The sequence below is a fragment of the Sminthopsis crassicaudata genome, chromosome 3 (genome assembly GCF_048593235.1).
Source record: "Sminthopsis crassicaudata isolate SCR6 chromosome 3, ASM4859323v1, whole genome shotgun sequence".
Taxonomy (NCBI): domain Eukaryota; kingdom Metazoa; phylum Chordata; class Mammalia; order Dasyuromorphia; family Dasyuridae; genus Sminthopsis; species Sminthopsis crassicaudata.
In genome coordinates this window covers 5,788,465-5,810,210 of record NC_133619.1, presented here as the reverse complement: position 1 = coordinate 5,810,210, position 21,746 = coordinate 5,788,465, and the positions used below count along the sequence as shown (strand labels likewise).

Here is a 21,746-nt window from a genome sequence, read left to right as displayed (position 1 = left end):
TGACAGAGAGAGAGAGAGAGAGAGAGAGAGAGAGAGAGAGAGAGAGAGAGAGAGAGAGAGAGAGAGAGAGAGAGAGAGAGAGAGAGAGACAGAGAGAGAGACAGAGAACAAACAAAAACGAACAGAGAGACAAAGAAAAGAGCCGGAGAGACAGAGCCGGAGAGGCCCGGGGGGGGAGGAGAACTAAGGGGCTTGTGACTTGTGCCGGTCCTGCTGAGGCGAGCCGGCCTCCCGGCCGCGCTTCCCCCGCCGCGGCTGCACCCTGCCTCTCCCCCTCCTCTGCCTCGGCTGCCCGGAGCGCCGGGATCGGCAGGCAGAGCTCGGCTCTGCCTCCCGCCCCCCGCGCGCTCCTGCTCGGGCTGCCCGCTCCCGGGCAATGGGACTGCGCGCTGCGGCCGGCCGGCCCGGGCTCCGCCGCGCTGCCAGGAGCGCAGGGCTGGACCCTCTCGCCTCCGTTTCTGTTCCCAGCGTCGCTCCCGAGTGCGCCCGGATTTCTGGGTGGGGTTTTGCCCGAAAGGTTGTGCCAGCGATGTAAGGACTGGCCTCCGCACGGTCTGCCTCTTCTCCGGGCTCAGTAGCTGCCCCGGCCTCCCGGCCTCCCCGCCTCCCCATCCCTGCTCCTGACACCTCCCCTCCACCTCCCAGTTCAAAGTTTCCCTCCCCAAGCCTGGGATTCTCGCCGCGGAGAAGCTGTTCCAAAATGCAGAAAACCCTGAATGGGAAATGGGAGAAGTGGAGGATTGTAGCTGGAGAGCAGGAAGGGACCCTGGATTCCATAGAGCCCAAACCCTGGCCTCGCTAATTTACAAAAGGGGGAAACCAAGGCACAGAGAGTTAGGGGACTGGTGACTTGCCCACGATCACCTTAAACCTTAGTTGTCCTGCTTTCAATTTGACTTGAGCATCTTTTTGTGTCGGGTCTGGGAATCACTGAACTTTCAGGGCTGTTTCCTGTCCCCTAAACTGAGAGGGAGTGGATTTCGTTGTTGCTCTATCACAGCCGACTCTTTGTGACCCCGCTTGGGGTTTTCTTGGCAGATATAGTGTGGTCACCAACGTCAAGGATTTATTGTAACCCAGGCGGAGATTCCTAATTAATCTTTTCAGCACAATCCAGCCTCCAAGCTGAGAGAAGTCATCTTCCTTCGGCACTTTCTGATTGCTAAAGCTTTCGGAAATATCATTTATCATTGTCTTGATCACCAGTGCCTCCTTGAGTCATAGACACTTAAGAAAATAACTTAATGTAAGAGAAAACTTTAGAACAATCAGGAGTAAACCAGCCGATCTAGAACGCGTGAGGTTCCCCATCTCTGGATTCTAGGTAGATCATTTCTGTTCGGGAAAAAAAGAAATGTAGGTAGAGCATGACAGCAGCGCAAGAATCTAAAGCTCCATCGCCTAAAATCAATGAACAAAAACCAAACAAACTTTTCTTAAATTTGTCAAGGAATTGGACTGAACGATGGAGATACAAGGAAAACGGAAATAGCTCCTGCCCTCAAAGAGCTGACAGTCTCATGGGGGAGACAAAGAGATGTTGTGTCACTGTATGATTATATGTAGAAGACAAGACTGTTCTGGGTGGAGGTAATGACTGCCTCCACTTGGAGGACGTCTACAAATGGTGGGATTGATGTGGATCAACACAGAAGAAGCAGATGGGCCAGTTCAAGGGCAGCCCAGGGGGTACCGTGTCCCAAAAGCCCAGAGAAGGGAATGGATTGAGGAGAGGGTGGTCAGCAGCATCAATACAACATAGAAGTCGAAGAGGATGAATCTTGGAAGAGACCCTTGGTTTGACACTCAGAGGATCCATGGTCTCTGGAAGGAGCGATTTCAAAAAAAGTCATTTGATTGGAAGTCGGATTTCAGGAGATTAAGAAGAATGAGGAAAGAAGAATCAAAGTCTTTTGTTTCCTCTCCTGAAGTCTATTTAAAGAGGAACTGGGGATGGCAATACTGGGAGATTTCAGTGAGAATTTTTGTTTTTGAGGCTAGGGGATACTCTGACATGTTTTCAGCTATTAGGCAAGGAAACAGTAGTTCCACAAGAGTGAAGATTCAAAATGGGAGGAATGAGAGAGAGGAGAAGCTATTGAATAAGAAAGGGGATGGAGTCAGTGGCGCTGAATTAAGATTAGCTTTAGTCTCTTTATTCTCTGATCAAAGGCACAAGTCATAAAGAGGCAAATTTCAAATTAATTTGGGAGGAAGCACTGTAGAGGAGAAAACATTTTCTAAAAGAACAGTTCACAAATAACATCTTTGGGAGATGGTGGCTTCCCATTTCTGAGCAAAAGCTGAAGAACTGTTCGTTAAAGGACGAACCCAGTTTGCCCAGTTTGGAGGAGATGGCCTGTGAAACAACCTCCAAATCAGAATCTCTGTGCTTCTGATTTCAATAAGCTGTCCTGAAGGTAGGTGGAGATAGAAAGTCATCACCTGAGAGATGGTGGTTGAAGTTGTAGGAATGGATGTGAAAGAACAGCACAAGGAAAATCAACCTGGTGTAATAATAGTGATTTAATAATAAATAGTAATATTTATGTAATGAGTGAAAGTTGGCGTCGAGTTTTATAAATATTATATTTTAATCTTACAACTACTCCAGGAAACAAATGTTATTATTATTCCTATTTGTTGTGATTCCATTTTTTTTCTGTCATGTCCAGCTCTTCATGACCCTATTGGAGTTGACCATTTCCTTCTCTAGCTCATTTTACATATAAGGAAGCCCAGTCAAAAAGGATTAAGTGACAGGGTCACCCAGGAGTATGACCTAGCCTAGATCTGAACACGTCTTCCTGATTTCAGGCTTGGCACTGTACCAACTAGCTGCTCCTTATCCCCATTTACAGAACCTGAAACTGAGGAAGACAATGAGTAAATAAGAATATTGTAAAATAATAAGGGTTTGAAGCTGGATTTTTATCTGGTTCCAGACCCAATGCTCTATCCACAGTGCCATTTAGCTACCTTAAACCTTTGTTTGCATTTTGTTTTCTTTCCCTTTTTTCCCTTTTTGAGCTGATTTTTCTTGGGCAGCAAGATAATTGTGGAAATATGCATAGAAGAATTACACATGTTTAACATATATTAGGTTACTTGGCATTTGGGAGGGTGGAAGGAAGGAAGGGAAAAATTAGAACACAAGATTGCAAAAAAGAATGAATTTTGAAAATTATCTATGCATATGTTTTGAAAATTAAAAGCTTTAATAAAAATTTTAAAAAAATAAATGCTGATTAAGGACAGTGCTGCATCAGTAAAAGAAGTTTCTCCACTGGCATGTACCTATGGTGGTAAATCAAGAGTCTGGGCTAGAAAAAAGCAAGGAGAATGGAGGATATAATGTTGGTAATCCCCTATCCCCCTTGTCACAGGTATATATGTGAGGCTGTTGGGAAAGAGATATGAAGGGGAATTAGAGCTTGGAAGCCACTAGGAGAGTGACCTCTCTTCTTCTAAGAAGGAGCCAACAATGATCAGGAGCACCTACTTTGATTTGTAGCTTGTCCACACTCTTGTCACCTTGTGTATTACTGTAATCCAGCAGTCCACAAGCATTCGTTATATGCTGGGGGGTAGAGAAATGAAACTGTTTGCTCTCTACTGTGGGACACAACACATATGCCATAGATACAAGCTAGTTTTCTAAAGAAGCATCAGCAGCTGATGGAAGAAGAAAGGTTTCTTGCAGAAAGTAGCATGGGAGGTGAGCATACAGAGGGAGAAGCTTCCAACACATAAGGCAAGGAAAGAGAGCAAGTGAGAAGGCAGCACGAGCATCAAAGGTGCTAGCAACAAAACTAACTTGCTTAAATGGATCTTTATCAACATCTCCTTTGCCCAGCAGGAGAATTGTCTGAAACTGTAACTCTCTGGGAATGCAGTGGCCTGACTGTGGGCAGAAGACAACTTGCACTACATCATGGTGGGACTATTGTGGCCAGAAATGTGTGCTCCAGCTGGAACGTTGGACTGTCTCCATTTGTATTCAGAGGCTACTAGAAGAATCTGGAACTTTAGATGTCACTGAGTTCAATTCAAAATTGAGAACAGAAAGTGTGCAAATCACTGGTGCTGACATTCTAGCCCCCTCATTTTCTAGGAAAGGAATCTAGCGAAATACAGCAATTTGTCCAACATCACACAGCAAGTTAGAGTTAAAAGTGGGGATATAATCCCCTTCTCTCTCTTTGGCTAATATTTTAATTTTCTAAACTGCCACTTAGTAGAACTGTGTGGTCCTCATGTGAATGAATCCTATTTCCTCAGGACTTTTGACATAAGCATCAATCTAAGAACAGAGAAAGGCCGAGTTGACTGCCAAACTTCTACACATCAGCATCCCTCTTTTCTGCTTTTCATTAATAAGCGATTTTCCAGCCAAGGGGATGTGTCCCATTGAGCTCTTTTCTCCCTGAGGTGACCGATCGATCCTCTCCTTCCAACGGGTTTGATTATACCCAATCTGCCTTCCTGCAGTGTTTCTATGGCCTTCCCACTCCTGAGACCAACTCGTGCCCAGCTGGCCAGCCAGCCACAACCTGGGTGAGCAGAAAAGCCAAGGGTTGGTTAGTACCACAAATTTAGTCCACCATGCTTTCCTCTCCCTCAGCCATCTCTTCTTCTGTATGTGATACCACAAGGCAGAAGGAGCTGTCAAGTCCTCCCTCATTGGACCTTTGTTTTACTCCATGGTTTCTCTCTAGCTTGGCCAAGACTCTCAGTGAGATGCTTAAGAGTCTCACTCCTGTTCTTTTTCCAACTAGGTCTTACTCATTTGGATCAGCCTATGGGTGGACAAATGCCAAGGCATGTCCCTGACCATTTTCACAGGATTGTGGAATCTCTAAGAGAGCTCATAATTACCACAGTGGTTACCCCCTGGACTCCTTCCCTGCCTTCAAATGAAGATACTTGGGAATAAAAAGTTTGCCAAAGTTGGCTCGGTAGGTTAGAATTAAAGCCCCTTCTGATTGAAGTATATGCAGCAAACTACAATTCTTCCTTTCCTTCCAGTGCTGTCCAGCTAAGGGAGTAAATCTTTGGTCTTCTCTTTGTGAAGTAGCCCAGGATGATAGAAATAATCAAGCCACTGTAGGGGGGATTTTGAGAAAATAAAAAAAAAATTAAAAGAGAGTGGATGGCCTCATACTCCTGCATCTAGGGAGTGGAAGGAGTAGTATAGGACTAGAAGTGGGAGACACAAGGGATGTGCACAGAGAGAGCTAGGTCATGGAAATCTGCTAACTTCTCATGAGCCACTATGGAGCTGGGTTAAGAGATCCACTTTTCAAAGTCTAAAGCATGGTTTCCCCTTCGAGATCCCCACTGGGTGAAGGGTAGAATTGAGGATCCCAGTATAAGAGATGATTCTAGTCAATCACTTCATCTTACTTCTTTATAAAATGTGGAAGTTGGGTTTCTGAATTGCCTTTTAGCTCGAGATCAAGGGGAATCCACTGGACCATCCTTCTCACTGTACTGAACACCCTCAAGCAGGGGCTCTCTTTATTTCTCTTTTCCCACAGTTATAATCATTATTTTCTGATGCTACCCCTTCCAGGGCATGTGGAAATATCAAAAAGGATTTTGAGTTAACTGCTGCCTTAGTTCTGAATGAATTCATGCTCTACTTTTGTGGAAATGAGAAGCCCTAGAGAGCAAGGGTGTCAGTCTCTTCTTTTTCTTCCCCCTCTTCCTCTTCTTTCTTTTCTTTTTTCTTCTTCATCTTTCTTCTCTCTATTTCTTCTTTTTCTTCTTCCTTTTGTCTTTTCTTCTTTGACTTTCTTTTCTTTTTTGTTTCTTTTTTCTTCTTCATCTTTCTTTTTTCATCTTTTTTCTTCTTTTCTTTAAGGAGCTACTTTGCATTTCAGCATTTGCAGAAGGATTATCAGAAGAAAATTGTACTCTAAAGACTGTGATTTCAAATACAAGGAGCAGTAAAAAGTTTTTAAAAGACCCTTTGCTTTCAAGAAGCTTCCAAGAAAGGAAATAAGCATGTGTTAATGGTTTGCATTGTGCCAGGAGCTGCTCCAAGCACTTTAGAAATATCATCTTATTTTATTCTCACAACAACCCTTATTATGATGCACATTTTATAGCTGAGGAAACAGAGGCAGAGGGTAAGTGATTTGTCCACGATCACACATTATCCTTTCCTTTTAACACATAACCAGCTCATCTCTCTTCCTATCTTCTATCCCTAGGTGATGGATTCCATGCTCTTCCCAGAAACAACAATCCAGGTTATTACCACACATTCTACCAGACATGTTATTTGGTTTCCATCTGGCAGCCTCCAAAGTCTTTACCATAGGCACCATCCAGGAGGCCACAGAATTTTCTATAAATGAAGACACATGCAGAATGGATGGTTATTAAGGAATCATAAAGATAATGCATGAGTGAGTTATTTTTATAAACTGAATTTCAGGATTTCCCTCAATAGGTTAACTGAGAATTTCATAGAAAAGAATCCTAAAAACTTAGAAGTATCTTTAGGGGTCCTGTAGCCCAACCACCTTTTTGTACAAGTGGGAATATGTTGCCAAGAGAAAAAAAAAGTCTTAAAATCTCAACACTAGCTCAGAGTAGGATCAAACTTCATTTTTTAAAAATTAATGGTCAATTGCTTATTTTTTTTTATTAATGGTCAATTGCTTATTACTCCTAAAGGCCTTTAGATAGAGTTAGATGTTTTGTCCTTCAGCTTGTCCCCCAGCCTATCAGTCATCCATTAAACTCTTATTTACCAAGGAAATTGATATTTGAAGGAATTTTCTATTTATAAAGAATCTTCATGTAATACTCACTATTACTTTTTTGTTGTTCTGTAAATTACTTTGACACAGTATTTTTTCAAAGTAGAATCCTGGTATATTTTACCCAGACTGTGATTTCAGTGAATGGCATAGAGGCTCTGACTCCTTTGGGCTAGATATAAACTTTTGAGGGCAGGGACTGCTTTTTCCCCTTTGTATCCTCAGCATTCATAACAATATTTGGCATACGATAGATCCTTAACAAAATTATTTAATCCTTAGAATGTCGAATGGACCTTTAACTTTCCCAGTCTTCTAGTCTAAGAAGATGCCAGGTACTTTCCAGTCCACTAATCATGAATATGCTGGATTGGAATGTTCATGGTGGGGCATTGAAGTCCCTTTAGGGTTCAGTGTACAAGATCCAGGGTCTTACACATCTTTCTTGATATTTCTGTTACACACTCCTTCCCCTACTCCCTCTGGGGAAAAGGACTGGTCTAACTGAATTCTATTAGGCCTGCCAATGGTTATTTCACTCAATTGACTGCATTTGTTTGTGTTTTAAAGTTGAGGACTTCCTGAAAAAAGTACTGTGATCTATCATCTTTGCACTGATATTGAACTCCCCCATCCACATAATAACTGACATTGTTTAATATTTTATACTGTATACATAATGTTATAGTATTTCCTTTTATCCTCTTCCTGATCCTGCAAGATGGACAGTTGTGCTGAGCCTCATTTTAAGAATGAGAAACCAAGAGTCAGGGAGGGCACATGAAGTATGCTGATCACAGAGCTGAATGTCCCAGGAGACATTTGAGCTCATATCTTGTTGACTCCAAATTTAATCCTTCGGATATGGGCAGGATGCTTCTTATGATGGCAATTTTTATTTATCTATGCAATCCCATCATGTGGCATACAGCTAGAACCTGAAATGGACCTTAGATGATGGTGGTGGTGGTGGTGGTAGTAGCAGTAACTGCAGTAGTTGTTATTGCAGTTACTGTTGTAGTTATAGTTGTAGTACTAACAATATTAGTAGTAATAGTAGCAGTTACAATGGTAGCAGTTGTAATAATAGCAATTGTAATAGTAGTGATTGTAAAAGCAATATAATAGTAGTAGTAATAGTTATTGTTGCTATTCATATAATGATAGTAGTAACAATAGTACTAGTAGATATAAGAATAGTAGTAGTAATTCTAGTAGCAATTGTAGTAGTATTAATAATAGCAGTTGTAGTGGTAATAATAGTAATATTATAGTTGTAGTAGAAGTAATAGTAGCAGTTGTAGTGGTAATAATAAAAATACTATAGTTGTATGTAGCAGTAGTAATAGTAGCAGTTGTAGTAATAATAGTAATATTATGTTATAATAGAAGTAATAGTAGCAGTTGTGGTGGTAATAATAACAGTATTATAGTTGTAGTAATAATAGTAGCAGTTTCAGTGTTAATAATAACAATATTATATCTGTAGTAATAGTAGCAGTTGCAGTAGTAATAATAGTAATATTGTAATAATAGTAATAGTAGCAGTTGTAGTGGTAATACTAGTAATATTATATTATAGTAGAAGTAATAGTAGGAGTTGTAGTGGTAATACTAGTAATATTATGTTATAGTAGAAGTAATAGTAGCAGTTGTGGTGGTAATAATAACAGTATTATAGTTGTAGTAGTAGCAATAGTAGCAGTTTGAGTGGTAATAATAACAGTAATAGTTGTAATAGTAGCAGTTGCAGTAATAATAATAGTAATATTGTAGTTATATTAATAGTAGCAGCTGTTGTAGTAATAATAATCATAGTAGTCATATTATAGTAGAAGGAAGTGTAGTAGTAGTAGCAGCAGCACAAGTAGTAGTATCAAAACAACAAGTAGTGTTGTTTTTATAGTATTAATAGTAACAGTAGTACTAGTAGATATAATAGTAGTAATAGTAATAGTCATAGTAGTAATAGTAGTAGTTGTAGCAGTAGCATTTGTAGTAGTAATAGTAATATAATAGTTGTAGTGATTGTAGTAGTAGCAGAAAAAGTGGTAATAATTATAGTAGTAATGATGATTGTAACAACAGTAGGTGTAACAGTGGCAGTTGTTTTAGTAATAGTAATGCAATAGTTGTAGGAGTAATAGTAATAAATGTAGTTGTAGACACAGCAGTAGTAATGATTGCAATAGTAGTAATAGTATTTGTATACTCTTTTAAAGTTTTCACATGCTTTGCAAATATCCCATTTTTGTCTTCACAATTTTAGAAGTTTTTGTTTTGTTTTATTTTCACAATGACTGGGAGTTTAGTGCCATCATTCTCTCTGTTTTATAGATGGGAAAGCTGAGCCTATAGAGCACATCAAGTCCGACCTTCACATGTCATCAAGGAGGAACCAGAGATTCATTGGGGGTAAGTGATAATTAAATGTCATACAAGTACTATGGAAAGTGGAATTTGAGCGGAGGTCTTCTGACTCAAATCCAGTGCCTTTCTCCACACCATCAGGGTGCTTCTCTTGCATCTCCCAGCTAGCCCTTCACCAATAGTGGATGCTACTGAGCTCTCTTACTTTTTGTTCCACTCTCCTTACATCTCCCCATGAAGTGTGCCCAAGCTCTAAGAGGATCTATCCCAATGACCTCAAAGGATCTTTTTGGAGGTTTCCACTTTATTGGGAATCAGCCTAGGCAGAAGCGGTAAATTCATTTCCCTCTCTGTTTACAGAGAGGGGCTTCCTTACAGGATAAAGTCATCCACAGAAAGGAATGTTATTCCTGGGTCCTTTTCTTTTCCCAAATCATTCGCATTTTTTCCTGTCCCTTTTTGCCAGAGACTATGAAACAGTCATCCCTCCCCTCACACAAGATCTACACATTCCCTGGGGCTTCCCATCCTCCATCCTCCCATTTTGTTTGTTTTGATAATGTACTGTGTCAGCCCTCAGATGCCCAACACAGCTTTCATTCCTTTCAATGAAAGAAATACTTCTGAGGAGGCAACAATCCCACCCGTGTTCAGCTGCTGTTGATGCTGGCGATGGGGGAGTTGTTTGGAAGGATTTTTCATATATAAATAGACTCATCTGAGGGTGTTTTTTCTCCTTCAAAAAGCTAATGTGAAAAGTAAACCATGAGCAAGATCAACAGCAGAGGGGGTGAAGAAAAATCTCCCCAGTGAAAGTTTTTTTTTTAAAGCAAAAGTAATATTGAGCTGACATTTTAGATCAAACAGGTGTCCAGAGGCCAGAACTTTCCATTCCATTCTGTTTTTCTTAGCCAGTCTATCCCGAGACTTACCTTAATTCCTGGCTAAGCCTTTAAAATCTTAAATCAAACAAACCAGGGAGAAATGTCCAGACAGCTCCCATCAAAGTGTTGCTTTGGTCTAGTTTTTCCAAATTCTTGCCCCCAATCACCATGGGGTTTTGTTAGCAGCCTGGCCAGAGAGTGCTCACATCGACATTTTCCAGGCTTTGCAGATTAAATGGGGGGGGGTGGGGACAGATGGCATGGAACCCAGACAAACATCACGAATGGGGCACAGGGCAACACAGGATCATGAAATCCTAGAATAGGACAGTGGGGGAGGATGGGAGAGATCACCTTGGCCAACTTTGTGTTGTTGATGGAGTTTATATGCCAGAGCCAAGAGTGAATGAGTGAAGATTTTTGAGGAGGGGAAGAATATGGTCAGGCTGTTAACAGTGACCAATAATAAGTGATTTGTAGCTGTGTTAGGTACTTTGGTCTTGTAATGCATCTCAGATGACATCAATGTGAGTGTTCTCTCCCATGATACAGTTCGTGAGTTTATGACCTAGCCTTGCCTGACCATCTTGTATGACTTTTCTCCATTCCCTCCTGTAAGTCTGTCACAAGAGATCCATCCAAAATGCAGGAAAGCCTGATTTCAAATCCTTGATATTGTTTGGAAACCAATGGAGCAAGTGAATTATCCATTAGTTATGCTAGATTATTCATAGCTGACAAAAAGATGGAAAAAGTTTCATCGCTAAAGTCCCTGTCAATCAAAGGAGTTCCGTCTCTGAGATAAATATGGTTTTATCGATGGAAATTACATAGCGCCCCCCAGATGTTGAGGTATTTGACACCTTCCCTAATAAAGGTAGTGTGGTATTGTAAATAATATACTGGATTTGGAGTATGAAAACTGAGTTCCAATTTCTCTCCATCACTTATTGTGTGAACCTGGACATATAACTTAACCCTTGTTTTTCTCAGTTTCTTCATTTATATAATTAAAGCTTTAGATAAAATGGCATCTAGTGTCCCCTTAAATTTTAACCCTATTTAACCCTAAAATTTTGTCCCATTAAGCCCCAAGATTTGGGGCTTTGCCGCTGTGTCCTTGAAACCCCTACCAATTACCTTCTGCTTTCTGCCACACCCCAAGGATCAATGAGCCTGTCCATATATTCTTCGGCTGAATTTCTCCTTTATGCATTATCTCCCTTCATTAGAACACAAGGTCTGTGAGAGCAGGGATTTTTCTCTTTCCATCTCCTCCACTCAGCCCAGCACTTGTCACATAATAAGCACCTAATAAATCTACTCTTCCTCCTCCCTCTTCCCATGTCTTCCTTTTTTCCCTCCTCCATCTCTTGCTCTCACCTCCAGATTGCTCCATATTTTTTCCTTCTTTCTAGTGAGATATTTCCCCAATGACAGACATCCTTTTTGCTACCCTTGCCCAGTTCTTCATAATAGCTCGCAGTCTTCTTCCATCCACCATTTGCCTCTTCTTTGTCAAGTCCATCAGACACACATCACCATGATTCCCCTTTTTATTGTTTGTTTGTTTTTCCCCAGATGCCGCACTCGCTCAGTAGACACTGACATTAGGGCCAGGGAACGCTCGAGCTAGGTTGACCATTTCCAGGAAGTTGAGAGGAGGAATAACCAAATCCAATTTTTTCCCAATGAGGATGAGGTGAGAGTCGGTTCTGACCATACAAAAGGACCCTGTCTTTGGACAGGATTATGCTAACACACCCTGGACCTTCGAGCTCCCTTCGTAGCTGGTTGCCAGTTCTTTGGTGACCCTTGAGTAAGTTCCTGGCACTGAAGACGTGTTGATGAGTTCATCTTTTTTTTTTTTTTCTCAGCTCTAGCCTCTCTCTTTCCAGTGAGTAATTAAGAAAAGGAAAAGGAAGCATACACATGTTGGGGAGACCAAAGAAGGGCCTCTTGGGAGCCAGGGCTGATGGATTCACTTGGCTTGGACTTGTTACAAGAGCAGATCAAGGGTGATCATGACTCACTGGCAGGAGTTTCTGGGTAAAACTAACAAATGCTGAATAAGCACAGATATTTAACAGCTCCCTGGGAGTTTGGACAGTTGTTTGAAAATGAAATTTTAGCTGGATCCCAAGACTGGATGGAAGGAGAGAAGAGAAATTCTGGATCTCTGGAAAGCAAGCCATTTGAACCCCAAACTTTCCACATGGCGCAGCTCAGCAAAATAGAGAGATCTGCCTGCCTCTAGCAATTATGCCATTCAAGTCAATAAGCATTCATTATGTGCTTACCAGGAGGATGAGCTTGTCTTGGGGTATAAGAGAATAGGGACTCTTGGGAGAGAGCTCACAAAACCTATAATGCTATATACCATTATATATCCATGTGCTATATACATTATCTTCAGCTTATAGTGTCAGAGAGCAACCTGGAGCATTAAGAGTCAACATATGGGAGAGGCAGAACTTGAATCCATGTCCCTCAGCATTTGTGGTTTTACACCCTTTCTCCCATTGGCAAGTTCTCCCAGGGATCTGCATTATTTGCTTCTGCTTCTTCAGACTTCAATACTATATACCCACCTCCACTCTCACTCTAACTTCCGTACAAATTTTCCTCTTCCTTTTCTGTGTTTTTTTTTTCTCCATTAGAATGGAAGCTCCTTATGGACAGGGACTATCTTCCTCTTGCCTTTATTTGTATTTCCAGAACTTATCACAGTGTCTGGTAAATAGTAAGCATTTAATAAATGTTTCTTCATTGACCGACTGACTAACTGACTCATCTTTAGCTCTATTCCTTCCACTCCTGGGAACATTTAGGGAACTCGTCTGCTAGAACTTTTTCAGAGACTGCCTGTCTCCTGAGAGCAGTCATTTTTTCTTTTACTCCAAATGATTGCTAGAGCTTGATCACCCATCATCCAACAGACTTTGTTCCAAATCAATTTTGGCCATCTTTAAATATAAATTCTCACAAGACGATCTCTATTAAAGGCGGAAAAAAGAATATGTTGAGAGCCACTTCTGGAATAGTCGAGGAGATTTCCCAATGATAAGACAGTTTGACCTCTGATAACTTGCTTAATAATTACTACGATTAGTCATTCCCATCCATAACATTGTGACACATTCAAAGTTTGCTCCAAGGAAAAGACATATTCTTCAAGCAAATTCTTGAGGAGGAAAAGTGATTCACCACCAAAACATGTCTGGAAGCAACCCTCACCCCCATCCTCCGGGACTCATGGGCCTCGGGACATAAAGTCATTCGGACACTTTATGATGTAAGCCCTGGGTATATTCAGCCTGGCCTTTGGCCCAATAGGCAGAGCCAAGCCTAGCTAGCTCACCTTGGCTTATTCTGGGGGTGATGTTACTGTCAAAATGCTCTTATAAAGATATACAGACAGCTTCCCATTCTTTCCTCTATGTATGACCTACCTCTCAGCCCCATGGCCATTATATAATCTAGCCAAGAAACAACATACATTATTACCCTTTCCAGGAAAATCTTTAAGTTGTTCTTAAAGCCTTTCTTCCTTTATATACTACATTTAAGAATATCTCCATACCCTCTCCTGCCATTTTCTTGGCCCTGAGAATTATCGAATTGATAAGAATGCCAGAGCCTTTGGTTCAATCCATATTGAGGGAAAAAGCAAAAGCAAAAACTCTTTTAGATCATGTCCAACTTGGGGGTTGCTGAACCCCAGAAAGAGCACTCTCAGCTTTTTTAGGACTTTTTTCGCCATCAATTTTAGATTTGCTTGTTTTGGGCTCAAAATCTACATCTCACACAAAATAGTATTCTCTGGGACTGAACAGATCAGTGGAATCCCTTTTCTTCAATTCAGCCCTTCAGAGACCTGAAGGTAGCTAGCTTGGACAATGGCCCCCATGCTGCCCCTGCCAGGCTCATACACCAAACATCCTTCCTTCATCCCCCTGATAGCCACTTGTCACAGACTCAAGGTTCTTCATGATCCCGGTTATCATCATCTGAGTGTCCTCTGGCTTTGAAATGTGGCACCTGGAACTGGATGCAGCATCCAAACCAACCAAGGGATGAGGCCCAGATACTGAACGAGGCCCTGGGGATACAAATGCAAGAACTGCAATTCAATGTCGAAACAAACTCTCATCCTAAATATAGACACATTCATGTGTATACTTTGCACAAACATATATGTATGGTTGTAGATGTTTGTATACATATATGTGCATGCACACATACAGCCACTAGGAGGCACTACAATGCACAGAGCCCTAGCTCTAGAGTCAAGAAACTTTATCTTCCTGAGTTCAAATGTGGCTCCTGCCCTTACTAGTTGTGTTTGAGATGGAATTCAAAATCAAGTTTTTTTGATTCAAGTTCAATAAGATATCTATGGGCCCAAAAGAACAGTTTTTCATTTACTCATTCATTCATTCATTTATTTGTTTGTTTGTTTGTTTGTTTGTTTGTTTATTTTTTTAATTGGGAATTTAACTTGGGAAGGAGGGCAGGAACAGTTGAGAGGGTCAGGGGAGTTTCTTGTTCAAATCCAGGCTGGACTCTGGCCAATGACGTTTCTCGGTGCTTGGAAATCCTGTGATTCTGTGCAGAGGAAGCTTGAAGCTGGGTGAGTCCTTCGGGTCCTCCACCTGCTGGGCAGTGGACCGTGCAGTTTTAAGTGGAACCAGATTGGCTGACACAGCCCCCACCCACCTCTAGGGTGCCAGCCGAGGGCATTTCTAGGGCCAGTAACCTTGAGGAGAGACCCTTTGTTAAACTTGGCTTGGGGCCCAGCATTTAAAATTCTCCTTCTGTCTTTAAAAAAATGAAAAGCAGCCCAATGAATCCCAGCGTATGTGCTGTGTTCTAGTCCCTTGGGAAGGAGAAGCGTCCAGATGGCTGGAAAAACAAAGAGTAGGGAAGAACCGCTACTGTAAGCCAACTCTGGACCCCAGAGCCAAGGAGGAGCTGAGTTATCCAGACCCAAATATGACCCAGAGACAAGGTTCTGACCGGCACTCTGGCTCAGGGGATGCTTGCTGGAGAAGTCTGGGAAAATACCCAGGGGGCAATGGTGAGGTCAAGTCCAGTTCCAAGCAGAAACCCCATTCAGTAGTGGGAGAAAAGGAACGGAGGGCATCTGAGGGCAATACTTCCTCTGCGTGACCACAAAGTCTATGGCATGGGAAGGACTGTGGACCTACAGAAGTCACCAGGAAAGTGCCCTTACCCCAAGGCACAGCAATGACCTCGATTTGGGAATGGGAGTGAAAAGATGCCCTGAAGCTTACCTCTTCCCTGCATTATGATATGATTCTGGGCAATCTACTTTACCTCTCTGGGCCTCCCATTCCTGTTCTCTAAAAAGAATCTGATTTTCTACTGAAAAGAACCTTGAATTTTTTTCTAGTCCAACTCCCTGATTTTACAGGTAAGGGAAGTGTGAATGGCGATGATTAACTTAAGATCACATACCTGGAATTTGAACTCAGGTCTCTTAACCCCACACCTACAATCTTTCTACTGAATGAGAGGGCTTTGGACAGCTTAGATGCTAAGGGTCTTCTGACTTTCAATCTATGATCCTACCATCTTATGTGATCAGCTACATTGTGTAAGCAAAGGGTAAACTGGGGCAGCTACATGAGACAGTGATTAGAGTCTTAGAGTCCTGAGTGCAAATGCAGCCTCAGACACTTACTAGCTGTATGATCTCAGACAAGTCACTTCACTCTGCCTGCCTCAGTTTCCCCATCTGTAAAATGAGCCAAAGAAGGAAATGGCCAACCCTTCCAGTATTTCTGCCAAGAAAACTCCCCTATGAGGTAAGGAAGAGTCACACAGGACTGAAAATGGACTAAACACCATGCAGTAAAGAGTCTAAAATGGAATATAACAATAATAGTACTGCACACTCAACATGGGCTGCTGCCCCAGGAAGGGATGCTCAGTAAGACAAGGCTTTTGTCCCCTGTGGGGCACACTGGCCATGGGCATTGAATGCATGTTTCAGCAAGAGGAGCCAAACTTACTGATGTGCTTCTACTGTCTCTGGCAGGGTGGGGATGGCCGTCACACCATCAAAGCTGTTTTGTCTTCCCCAGTCTGAGTCTTTCTGCTGTGTCCTTTTACTTGGCTTTGTCTGGATGGGCCCCAAATGTCCGATATCTTGGCGCTGGTTGACTACTGGAGCCTGCAGGAAGGGGTCCCCTGGAGCCAATTTAAACACATCCCCTTGGGTTTCTTCCCAAAGGCCTCAGAAGCAGTGCTGTTTCTATCTAAACAAACCGGTGTGTTAAACTGGGCCAGTTCTGCAATCCCTGGTCTTACCATTTAAAAGCATAGAAAAGACTCAAGGGAAATGTGGGTCTCCAGGAGGATAGGGGTAAGTGGTGGGCCTTACTTGGTCCAAGTACCTGCTTCATCCCTCCCAACTCCCAATTATCCCCCATATTCTTCTCAGAGTCCATGGGCAATTTTATTTTATTTCACTTTTTAAACAGGACTGAGGGTGTCAACATTGCATGGAACTCTGGTTCCCTGGTTTATTCCTAGTATTTCAGAGAATCACTCAGGAGTTGAGAAGTCCATTGATTTCTCCAGAGACTCAAAGCCACATTGTGTCATAGACAGAATTTGAACTCAGATCTTGAATGAGGCTGATTCACTGTTCAAGTGGCGCCCTCGGCTATTATTCTAATAAACAAGGGCAGATGGAGCCTTGGATGAAATCCCAAGGGGAGGAGGGTCCCAAGGAACACTGGGAAATGAGTGTAAACTGTTATTTTTACCTTCTGAATCCAATTCTTCCTGTGCAACAAGAAATTCGGTTCTACACACATATATTGTATCTAGAATATACCGTAATATATTTAACATGTATAAGACTGCCTGCCATCTGGGGGAGGGGGTTGGGGGAGGAAAAGAAAAAATCTGAATAGAAGTAAGTGCAAGGGATAATGTTGTAAAAAATTACCCATGCATATGTACTGTCAAAAAAAAGTTATAATTATAAAATAAAATGAAAATTAAATAAAAAATTTTAAAAAAAAAGAAAAGAGCCAAATACATTACGGTTGATCATCATATAATCTTGCTGTTATTGTGTACAATGGTCTCGGTTCTACTTACTTCACTCAGCATCAGTTCCTGTAAGTCTTTCCAGCCTCTCTGAAAACATCCTGCTCATCATTTCTTATAGAACAATAATATTCATATCCCATTACTTATTTAGCCATTCTCCAACTGATGGGCATCCATTCACTACCCAGTTCCTTGCTACTACAAAATGGGCTGCTACATTTTTGCATATGGGGGTCTCTTTTCCTCCTTTATGATCGCTTTGGGATACAACCCAGTAGAGACACTGCTGGATCAAATGGTATGGGCATAATTACAAATTGCTCTCCAGAGTGCTTGGATCATTTTACAACTCCATCAACAATGTATCAGTATCCCAGTTTTTCCACCCCCCCTCCAACATTCATCATTATCTTTTCCTGTCATCTTGGCCAATCTGAGAAGTGTAAAATGGTATCTCAGAATTGTTTTAATTTTCATTTCTCTAATCAATAGTGATTTAGATCATTTTTTCATAACTACATCATTTTATATACAGCAAATGCTTAATTAATAGTATTGAATAAATAAATTAATAAGGTTAAAAGTTCATTTCTCCCAACAAGAGTTCTCACATTTGAAACTTTCTCTTGGCTTCTATCAACTCAGTGCCCTGAGCATAGTAGAACTTTATAAATTCCCATAGAATCAAACTGCATCAGAATTTGCTTTTCTTACTTCCCCCTTTAAAAGATTTCTCTTTTTGTCAGTTGAAACAATAAAAATGATAAGATGACAAACAAATGAGGCAAATGTAACAAATTGTCCCCCATTTATAACTAGGGAATCTGAAGTATGCAATAAATGAATTCTCCCTTGACTTGGAGGGCCCCTAAGAGAGTATCTCTTCCATCTTGGCTCTGATTTAGAACTGCCCCAAGCACATTCTGGACAAGTGGCTTTAGATCTCCTGTGAGAAGAACCACATGCTAAGGCATCCTTTACCTCAAGCCCAAATTTACATTTCTGTCACTTTGATTCATTGCTTCTAGCTTTCTTTGCTGGAGCCAGGAAGAATGATAATGCAAAAAAAGTATGACTACTGGAAAAGAAATATCCCTATAGAGCAGGACTTTGGGTTAACCATTCTGCATCTCTCCCCTGTTAATATTTTTATGCATGTGAATATTTGTTTAAAAAGTGTACCAGCAAACTTTGATGCAATTTCATTCCACTGGAATTGATCTCATTCAGACACACTAATCAAATGGAGGGAGTGGCAAGAAGAAGGAATCTGCCCCAGCACCAGGAGGGTAGGCAGCAGATATCCCTTATCCTGTATAGACAGATCAAAATTTAGAATCTTCAGTTACCAGACTGAAATCTTGCTAAGTGCAACCTGTCTGGAATGGGAAGCCTCATATATCTATATCTATATCTATCTATTGATAGATTAATAGATAGAGATATGGTAATAAAAACTCTCAGATATTTTGTTCTGGATGGTTTTGGCAAATACAATTTGATCCTTTTTTGAACCAAAGATCTTTGAAATTCAAAGTGTAGTTGATCTTGTTTTTACATCCATCCAATGAATGATAATGTCACTGAAAAAAGGGGTTCCCCCCGATCAAGGAATTAGAGCATAGCCAAGGTATAAATGTTGGGGAAGCCGGAAAGGAAACTCTGTCTCTTATTGTTATTTTTAAAAATACTGTTTTATAATTATTTTGGAACAGGTCTCATTTAACATGATGTTGGGTAAACCTTTTCCTGGATAATGGGTTCAATTCCCATTCACTGATGGTCTTTACTCAACACACTTCTCAACCAGGGCTCAATGAGTACTTCCTGGTCAACTGGGAAGGGTTGGGTTTAGGGTTCAAAACTTCAAATTCTTACTCAAGTTTTTCCATTTGATAGTAGACAGTTACAAGGTATGGAGGGTGAAGGATTGAATGTAGAGTCAGGAGGACCTCAGTTCAAATCTCGTCTTAAAAACTTACTAGCTATTATTAGCAATATCATGTAATCTTCCTCTATGTCTTTATTATAAAATGACACTAATGATAAGAATTAAGTCCCAGAATTGTCATGAAAATCCAATGAGATAACATATGTAAAGTATTTCAGAAAACAAAGTTATCTGTGAAGAGATTTTTTTTTTTAATTGCCTGTATCTCTTTAGGCAATTCACTTAATTCTCTGAGTCTTGCTGACTTCAGATATAAAATGAAAGGGATTGTCTTAAAAGTCCCTGCCAGCTTGATTCTACAATCTGCTAGAACTGATCTCATTATTAGTTACTTTGTGCTTTTTTGGTTTCCTTCTTGGTAAACTGATAGGGTAAATTAGACTATTTACAAGATCACATGAAATCAAGAAACCAATTCCTGAGCACCATCATTTACTGAATACTGGCTCTATGAAAGATTTTGAGTCAAATAACATTAGAAGACTTGCCAGCTTTCAGTTGAAGCAACTAACAACAAAGTCTAATTCTAAACATCTGAACTCTATACCATACATTTTGGACTTTGGAGAAACATACTAATCGCTTAAGTGTTGCCTTGTTTTGGTAGAAATCTTGTAAGTTGTTGGTGACGAGAAAACCACTATGTGTCTGTCAGATCAGACGTGTATGCTGGACTGTTTTATGTACTGGTTTGGCTTCACTGGAGAAGATTAAATGGAAAAACAAAAACCCTTAGATTTCTCAGTGGGTAGGGGCTGAGCCAAGAAACTAAATGAATAAATCAGTACAGACCATACCCCTAGATTAAAAATAAGTGTCACCCATATAGGGAGCAAAACTATCATATAGAGGTGGCAAACTTTTTGAAAACCATATAAAGCTTTTTCAGAACACATTTTAGTGTTGAAAGTAGCTCATAACCAGAGAGGCTTTAATTAATTAATTAATTAATTTTTAGGATTTCAGGCACTTTAAGGGATGAACTCCTATCTAGGAAATTCTTATATTTGGAGGATAAGTATTTTAATATGCATAGGCTCATCATAAAATAAAATGCTTTTGAGAAGTGCTTTTTATGAGTTCATCTATTTCTCCAAAAGGACATTCCATCATTCAGGCTCTGTTAATCTATTTTTCTTTCTTAAAAACTAGGCTTGAATGCTTACATGCTTCCTTTCAAGAGGAATCTAGGATTTATGTTTTGTTTTTCTCATTCAACTATAGTTCACAGATGTTTATTACTTAATAAAGCCAGATTTGAAAGGTTTTACAGCTCATCTTGTCCCACCATCATTTTCATTTTTAAGCTTCTGATTTGTCAAAAGCACTACTATCTTCAAATATTTATTAACCAAGACTAAATGTTCAATCTCCTACACAGTCAAATGTTTGAGGAAAAACTTATTATGTACTAAACATGCTTGGCGGGACAAGGAAATGAGTGTGGAATTTTAAGAGAGTTGAATGTATTTGAGCCAAAGAGTCTACAAAATACAAATATGGTGGCCAATTTCCTTCCTCTTTTAATTTAGCTAGTTGTCACTCCCACCTGTTTTAGCATTTTTTAAAAAGATATGCCCTGTCCAAAGTCATCCCCTAAAAACATGCCTTTGGAAAAAAATAAATTACATTTAGCAAATACTTTTCAAGTGCCTGTTATATTAGGTTCTGGGGATATGAAGACAGAACATGAAATATCCTCTTGTCAAAGAGCTTACATTATACTGGGAGTGAGATAAGCATACATGCATATATATATGTACACATATATGTATGTATATGTGTGTATGTATATATGCACATACACATATAAATGTATACACACATTTATGTGTATGTGTATGTGTGTGTATGTGCGTGCTGAGGTTCATAACAATAAATCTCTGTTCCAAGAGCATGGACATGGTGCTCTTCTTCCTGCCAGTCTATGTCAAAGAGCATGGAGGGCTTGTCTTCACAAAGTCATGATGATGTGTAAATAGATAGAAATAGATGTTCAAATGATAGAAAGTCTTTGTTTCCTGATTTGGATTTTACATGGACATTCTGTAACTAGTTCTGATCTAGTTGGTAGAAGGAATAAAAGAGAAGGATTGTTGACTGATTTTCAGAGCTGCAAATGTGGTGGGAATGGTGGAGAAGAGGCAAGACATTCTCAAGGCACTACAAGAGTTACTTACTCTTAATCTTGTTATTTCCTGCCTGGCTAAGCTCCAGTGGGAAACATGCTTCTGAATGAAGAGAGAGCTTGGGCTGTTCCCAACTGGGGCTGGCTTATCTGATTTGTGAATATGAACCTGTTTTTTAACTTCTTCATACATGTTCTTTTTTGATTTAGGTAAAACAGTAGAGGAAAAGATATGACTGTGAGTTTCAAAAGATTGAGCACAGTAAGTCTAGATCATGGGATCCATTCTGAGGTTTGCTAGAAATAAAATGATGAGGAACATAGTCTCAAGCAACATTTCTGACCCATAGATCAAAATAAAAGTCAAGGAGGTCCCATATTGATTCAACTGAGGCTGTGTTGAATTCAACAATGAACTTGATGGGGACTTGATGCTGTGGAGAAACTACCTGAAGTTGGATCTCACTGTTCCCAGAAATTGATGTAGGGTCATGGAGAGAGTTCTAGGTGGTAAACAAAAGGACAGTTTTGTAATTTCTGTCTTTGCTATG

The 21,746-nt window shown here is 40.5% G+C and overlaps 1 long non-coding RNA gene across 1 annotated transcript; it reads left to right on the top strand.

The window, feature by feature from the left end:
* The first annotated feature begins 5,836 nt into the window (after positions 1-5,836).
* LOC141564783 (uncharacterized) lies at positions 5,837-12,801 on the top strand. The gene is made up of 4 exons (XR_012488716.1): positions 5,837-6,416; positions 9,111-9,188; positions 11,609-11,729; positions 11,905-12,801. It is a non-coding gene; the product is annotated as an uncharacterized LOC141564783 (long non-coding RNA).
* The last annotated feature ends 8,945 nt before the right edge of the window (positions 12,802-21,746 follow it).